Consider the following 7,493-nt stretch of genomic DNA (forward strand, 5'->3'; position numbering starts at 1 on the left):
CATAAATAAAGGGACTTTTATTTGTGTAAGATTTTTGTTTGGGATTAATTAAGAATGAATATATTTTTGGGTAAACTACATGAATAGTCACTTAACTACGGGTAGGTTTTAATTTAACCACTGATCTATTATTTTGTTAATTAAATCATTTAATTATTTAAATTTATGTAATTATCACATTAAATATTTTTTTAATTATTAATTATATAATTTAATTGATGTTATTTTTTTTATTAAGCTAAGGTGATTACAAAGTAGTATATGTTCTGAATACTCTCATCCATTTGACAATAAATGATCAATCACGCTGGTGCTCGAACTCATGACCTTTAGGAACAACAATGATTCTTTTAACTACCGAGATAAATTGATTCGTGCCATTGAGATAAACCGGTTCGTGCTAATTGATGTTATTTAAATAATTTAAATGAGTAAAATAATGGATCAATGGTTTAAATAAAACTTACACAATATTAGGCGACTATTAAAATAGTTTACCTTATATTATATAGTAAATGATTGAATCAACGAAGACTAGCCGAGAAGGTGGGGCGGTCTGTATTTTGATTTTTCAAGTCAAAGTATAAGATTTTTCTGGAAATGAAAATCCAATGAGGCGGCTTCCAACTTCAAAATAATCAACCTCACGAAGCATTTATTTATTCACAAAAGATAAAAAGAATTATATAAAATTTGAAAGGTTGGGTCCGATAGCATAGAAATTTGAAATGGCCTTCTAGAAAATTTGACCCAAAAAAATTAATTACAAATAGTAATAATTTTTCTCATTTTACATCTTGAATAAATATTAATTATATTAATTGCACAATATCACTAAAACATAAAAAAATATTTATATATTTCATTTATTACTTTTTAAATCTTAATTAAATTAGAACAACTCATCTCAGTCAATACAAACATATGGTGTAAAAATATATATCCCAACTTGCAGGGACGGAGTTATAAATAAATATTAGCAAGGCCGAAATATTAGACTATTTAAGAAAAATATAAAGATTTATTAGGTATTTAAACTCGAAATTCAGCATGAATCAAGCGACCTTAGTGATTAAGGGATTGTTGTTATCCTTGAGGTCCTGAGTACAAGCACGTATGTAGAGGTATGAGCGTTCATTGTCAAATAGTTGAAAGTCTTTGTATAGATATTACCTTGTATTCACTCTAAATTTCTTTTAAAAAAAACTCTAAACTCTAAACTCAAAAGACAATTTCTAATTTGTCTAATATTTAAACTTACAATGACTTAAATTGTAATTAGACCAAAAATTTGAGAATACGTACTTATCATTCTTTAGTTTGACCCCTATTTGATTAAATATTTAATAAATATTTATATTTTTTAAATTTAAATATTTATTTTTATATGAATCAAAATACTATTAAACTAAAATTGTATCGAATATATAAGGTAGCTCTCTCCCTGCCAACCTGAATAAATCTTAGGTAGTTTTAAATCTGATTTAATATATTTTATTTAATTTTACAATTAAGATATTGATATAAATTTATATGTTTTAACGATGTTTTAGCACATTTTCCCTTTAATTACTCAACCCGTTATCTTCAAGCAGGCAATGGAGCCCATGGTTCACAAATAAAGTAGGGCAACCAGGCCCTTCTGAAATAACCAAAGTTCCTTTGTTTTGTATTTTTGGTATTTCTATAACAATATTTTGGTGTAAGAGACAAACTTAAAGTATTTTAGGGATAAATTTATAAAATTGTAGAGGTATAAAAATAATTTATAAATAAAAAATAAAATTATAATCTAAAATATATTAGGATTTAAATTTTTTTAATAGACTATCGATAAACACGTCACTAATTAAAACAGATAAAAATCTCTCACTTTAGTCATCTATTCAATTGGTCAGCATATTAATATCCAATTCAAGTGGTTGTCAATTTTTCTAACAAAAAAAAGATGAACTTGTGATATGTGAATAATCAAGTGATCATTTTGTAACTTTTAATACTCGAAAGTCTCAATGAAATAATATCCTATAATTAAGGGACCATTTGTGTACTTTATCCTAAGTTAATCAACTGTAAATAAGCCTCGTTATATATTTATAAATGTTAAGGCTTTCTTATAATGTCAAACACATAGAACTTAATCTGCAATGCTATCAACCTTCTCCTAGCCGTTGAATTGGAAGCTCGTAAAAAAAAAAGAGACGAAACTACTGATATTTTTAAGTAGTAAGTAGATTGATATCACTTAAGCAATATTTCGAGTTCGAGTTCTAGTGTATACAAAAAATTCATATCGGAAAGTTCACTCACCAAAATTATGTGTGTCACGTGGGTCGGTCTAAATTAATTAAAGTAAAACCTTAGAACCGAAAGAGTAAAAAAAAAGTGACGAAATTTGTGTAATCCCTAAGCAAATTATACAATCATTTAAATCAATTCTTTGATCACAAGGGAAAGAATCATAAAATGATTTCTTTGTACATTAACGTACATGTCACCTTATTTTGTTGGTTCGAGGATGGGTAATAATAATAATAATATCCAAAACTTTAAATTTTCTTCACTAATAAAATAATTACTAATGGAAAGAAGATTTTCTTGTAATAATTAATTAATTAAAAGATAAAATAATATAATTGACGATATATATATATATATATATATATATATATGAGATGATTATGAATTTATTAATTGATCTCAATGATAAATAAGAGAATTATTTTATTTAGAGATTTTGAGTTCGAACAGTTATATTTACAGATGTAGATTGTCTAGGCTAAGAAAATATCAAAACATATATTACATTTAGGGATGGGCATAGGACCCGATCCCAACGAGTTTCGACCAGATCCGACCATATCGGGTCGGGTCATTTTTTAATTCGAGTTCGGGTCGAGTTTTTTTAAAGGTGATGTTCGGGTCAGATCGAATTCGGGTTTAGGGTGAAAAATACCCTACTCGACCCGACCTAGGGAAAAATATAAATTTACCTCATATATTTAAGAATAATTACAATAATACCCCTCTATATATATTATTTTTTCAATTAAATCACTATTTTTATTAAATAAAAATAATATTTTTTATTATTTTGGTCGGGTCGGATCGAGTTCGGATTTTATCACAAAAAATTGGGTTGGTTCGAATTGGATGAAAGATATATATTTTTCAGATCGGGTCGGGTTGGCCGAAACCCGACCCATGGCCATCCCTAAGAAGGGATCCCTAGCGGAAGAGGAGCAGCGTCTGGTGATCCGTCTTCAAGCCAAACACGGGTAGAAATGGAAGAAAATTGCTGCTGAAGTCCCTCGCAGAACTGCTAAAAGACTGGGAAAGTGGTGGGAGGTATTTAAAGAGAAGCAACAAAGGGAACACAAGGAGAAACATAAGCGGTTGAGGACGGCAAGTACGATAGGATATTAGAAACCTTTGCCGAGTAACTAGTGAAACGGAGGCATAGCTTAACCTTTCCCATTGCTGCTTCCAAAGGGGTTTCCTTCCTACCCACCCGCCTTCACCTGCACCAGCTTTACTTCCACCTTGGCTTTCGTCTAATTCCAGCAATACCTCAGTTGTCAGGCCACCTTCCCCCTCTGTGACGTTAAGTTTATCCCCCTTGACAGTGCCGGCTGCTCCCCGAATCCCGTGGCTGCAACCCGAGAGAATGTCGGAAACTAGCCCCCCTTATGGGAAATATGGTACTCCATGGATTATTTCCTCCTTGTAATGAGAACCTGGTGATATCCGAACTGGTGGACTGCTGTAGGGAGCTGGAAGAAGGGCACCGTGCTTGGGCTGCACATAAAAAGGAAGCAGCCTGGAGGTTAAGAAGGGTATAGTTACAACTGGAATCCGAGAAAGCACGCCGCAGAAGGAACAAGATGGAAGGAATAGAGTCGAAGATCGAGGCTCTAAGGGAAGAGCAGAAGACCGCTCTTGATATGATGGAAGCTGAATATAGGGATCAACTAGACGGGCTAAGGAGAGATGCCGAAGCAAAGGAGCAAAAATTAGCTGAGAAATGGGGTGCGAAGCATTCCCATCTCACCAAGTTTATCGAACAAATGGGGTGCAGAGCCAGGGTTGGCGAGCCAAATGGCCGGTGAGCAAACTCTTTTATCCGCATCTGCTTTCGACGGACACTTTCCGATCTGATTCTCATATTCGATTATAGATGCCATCTACTTGTCTGAATGGAAAGATATCATTAGCTGAACTGGCACTTATCTTTTGTGTTTGCCTACTAAAATATATTGAATTTACATTCCAACTCTTGGATGAAACTCTTTGATTCCGAGTTACATACATTTGATCGTTTGCTTATATATAAAATATGAAATGGGGAGAGAATAAGCATTTGGGCGGTAGAAACCCTAAATCATATACATGTATATAGTGATATTTTCGTAAATATGTTAAATAATATGTATTAATTATTTTAAATAAATAAAATCCCAATAGAATTTCCATAACAAGCTTTACTTAGATTGACACAGATCCAATTCTTGATCTCCATCGTCATAAATTCCTCAACCTTTTCATCTTTAAGGAGCAGCGTCCAAATGGGGAGAATAATAGAGCACTTGGGGAAAATATGATCAAGCAACCATCACAGCAAGGACAGCTTTCATTAATCGTGATGTCGTAACCGGTTTTCGTCCGAGCACGAAATATTATACTTGGCGGGAAAATTGATGTGAGTAAATGGTTTTGAAAATAATTTGGGAGTCGCCATCGGCCTTTTGGGTCAGGTAGGTCGAATACCTAAAAATTATTTTTTAAAAGAGTTTTAAGAAAAAATCAATTAAAAAATGAACTGATCTGCATTTATAACCAAAAATTCGTTCTTTTTAATAATAAAAAGGGATTCGTGGTCGGTTACGTTTAGGGAAGGATTAGCACCCCTACACCGCCCAAAATTGGTACTTTTTAATTATAAATTGTCTCTATTAAAAAATTTCAAAATATATTTAATTTATAATCTTATTATTTCGAAATTATAAAAATATTTATTTATTTAAAAATATCGGAAAAAGACTTCTAGGTGCCTTAAGACAGTTCTTTTCTTTGATATTAATAAATATTAATTAAATAATATTTTTTATAATATTTAATTTTAAAATACTAGAATAGGGCATCCAGTTGTATTAAGACTGCCCTTTTCTTCGATATTGAAAAATAAATATTAAAATAATTTATTAAAAATATATATAAATTATTATTTATTATATATATTTATGACTATATAATAATAATAAAAGTATTTAAATATATAAACAAATAAAACAATAAAAAAACAATTAGAACGATATATTTAAAAGCAGTAAAATAAATGAAAACATTTAAAATTAGTGACTAAAATATAGTAAAATTAAGATTAAAAACCTAATTCATAATTAATCAAAATTATAGGGATTAAACATACTATTTTTTTTATTTTATTAATTTAGTGACTAAAATAAAACTATATAAAATTCGGATATTAGATTAAAATAAATTAAAACATATTATTCAGATTAAAATATTAATTATTAAAATTATAGGACTAAATCTGTTATTTATCCTATATATATTATTTTAATATAAAGGACTAAAACAAATAAAAATGAAATTAAAGAACCGAATTAAAAGGATTATAAACTCGATTTAGTGACTAAAATGTAAAAGTTACAAGTTATAATGGTTGCGGACGGGATTTAACAATTTAAATTTGCACAAAGAGTCCTTCCCGAAACGACGTCGTTCGGGAAGGCCTATTTAACGTTTGAAACGGCTGGCGGGCCAGCCTTCATTTCTCTATTTCTCCTCTCTCTCTCTTCTCTGAGAGAGCAATTTCTCTCTCGCTTCTCTCTAAAACAGAGAGAAGCCAGACGGCCGGCAGTCGTCCGCCAGTGTTCTTCCGCCGCCGGCCACCGCCTTCGGTGGCCGGAAAATTTTTTTTATACTAAAACATAGATCGGACCGTCCTAATGACGGTTCCGATGGCTTTTTCTTTTAAACGGCTCCCGATCGGAGCAAATCTAAGAAATATACCTTCGGTTTTTCGAAGGTTTTGGTGAGGTCCGGTGGTCGTGGCTTCCTCGGTAAGCTTCTCTTCTTTCTTTTTCTTTTCTTTCTTTTTTTCTTTTCTGTTTCTTTGCTGCGTTGTTGTTGACTGAGATCGTTGGTAGTTTTTTTAGTATCTTGTTTTTCTGTTTCTCTCTCGGTCTCTTTTTTTTCTTTGCAGGTTGGGTGATGGCTTTATAGCCATCACCGGTGCTCGTCTCAAACCGGTCCGAAAGGGGTTCTTCGGTGAGTCACCGGACTTCCAGTGGTGACTCACCATTTGGGAAAGACGTGTGCGGCTGGAGTGGCGGCGAGACTGAAGTAGCGCCGCGTGGTCTTCTGGAATCTACGGCGGCGCTGGGACGTGTCCCTAGGGTATTGATACCCTAGGGTTTCCTCTGGCAAACTGTGGACCGTTGGATCAAACCAGATCCAACGGCTGAAACTGAGCGGCGGCAGCTGGATGATACAAACCCTAAATTGGGTTTAGGGTTTACTGTGGGATTTTGGATCCGGGCCACTGTTTGTAATTGGGCCTCTATTTTGGGCTTGTAATATTAAATAATATATATAATAATAATAATAATAATAATTATTATTATAATTATAATAATAATAATAATAATAATAATAATAATATAAATAACATTAAAATGAAAAAAATGAATATCTTCAGCTGCCCCTCTTTGCTTATTCTTAATAAGAATAGAGCAAAGACGAAAAGATAATAAGTTTTTTTCATTTGACTTCACTTGATTAGTATGGAGATGTTGAATAAATTCTTCTCTTTCTTTCAGATGATTTCTTCTCATTATGAACTTTCCGCTGGGGATGATGTTGACCTCTTTCTTTCTGTGATAGAGTCATTCAAAAGGTTGAATAAGCTCTTCTCATTATGAACTTCTTCTTCTCCTGATGAGTTCTTCTCATTATGAACTTCTCTGGAAAAACTGACCCATCAAGTGATGGATTTGAGCAAAAAGCTGAACAAATTCTTCTCATTATGAACTTCTTCTTCCTTCTTCAGATGAGTTCTTCTCATTATGAAATTTCTCTAGAAAAGTTGATCCATCAAGTGATGGATTTGAGCAAAAAGCTGAACAAATTCTTCTCATTATGAACTTCTTCTTCATTCTTTAAATGAGTTCTTCTCATTATGAACTTCTTCTGGAAAAGCTAATCCATCAAGTGATGGATTTGAGCAAAAGGTTGAACAAATTCTTCTCATTATGAACTTCTTCTTCCTTCTTCAGATGAGTTCTTCTCATTATGAACTCGAACTGGAAAAGATAATCCATCAAGTGATGGATTTGAGCAAAAGGTTGAACAAATTCTTCTCATTATGAACTTCTTCTTCCTTCTTCAGATGAGTTCTTCTCATTATGAACTCGAACTGGAAAAGATAATCCATCAAGTGATGGATTTGAGCAAAAGGTTGAACAAAT

General features: G+C 32.4%; 1 pseudogene; it reads left to right on the forward strand.

Annotated features, from left to right (window-relative positions):
- Positions 1–3,204: 3,204 nt before the first annotated feature.
- On the forward strand, positions 3,205–4,109 carry LOC120143124 (annotated as a pseudogene).
- The last annotated feature ends 3,384 nt before the right edge of the window (positions 4,110–7,493 follow it).

Source organism: Hibiscus syriacus, unplaced genomic scaffold (genome assembly GCF_006381635.1).
Source record: "Hibiscus syriacus cultivar Baekdansim isolate YM2019G1 unplaced genomic scaffold, ASM638163v2 tig00110833_pilon, whole genome shotgun sequence".
In the NCBI taxonomy this organism is placed as follows: Eukaryota; Viridiplantae; Streptophyta; class Magnoliopsida; order Malvales; family Malvaceae; genus Hibiscus; species Hibiscus syriacus.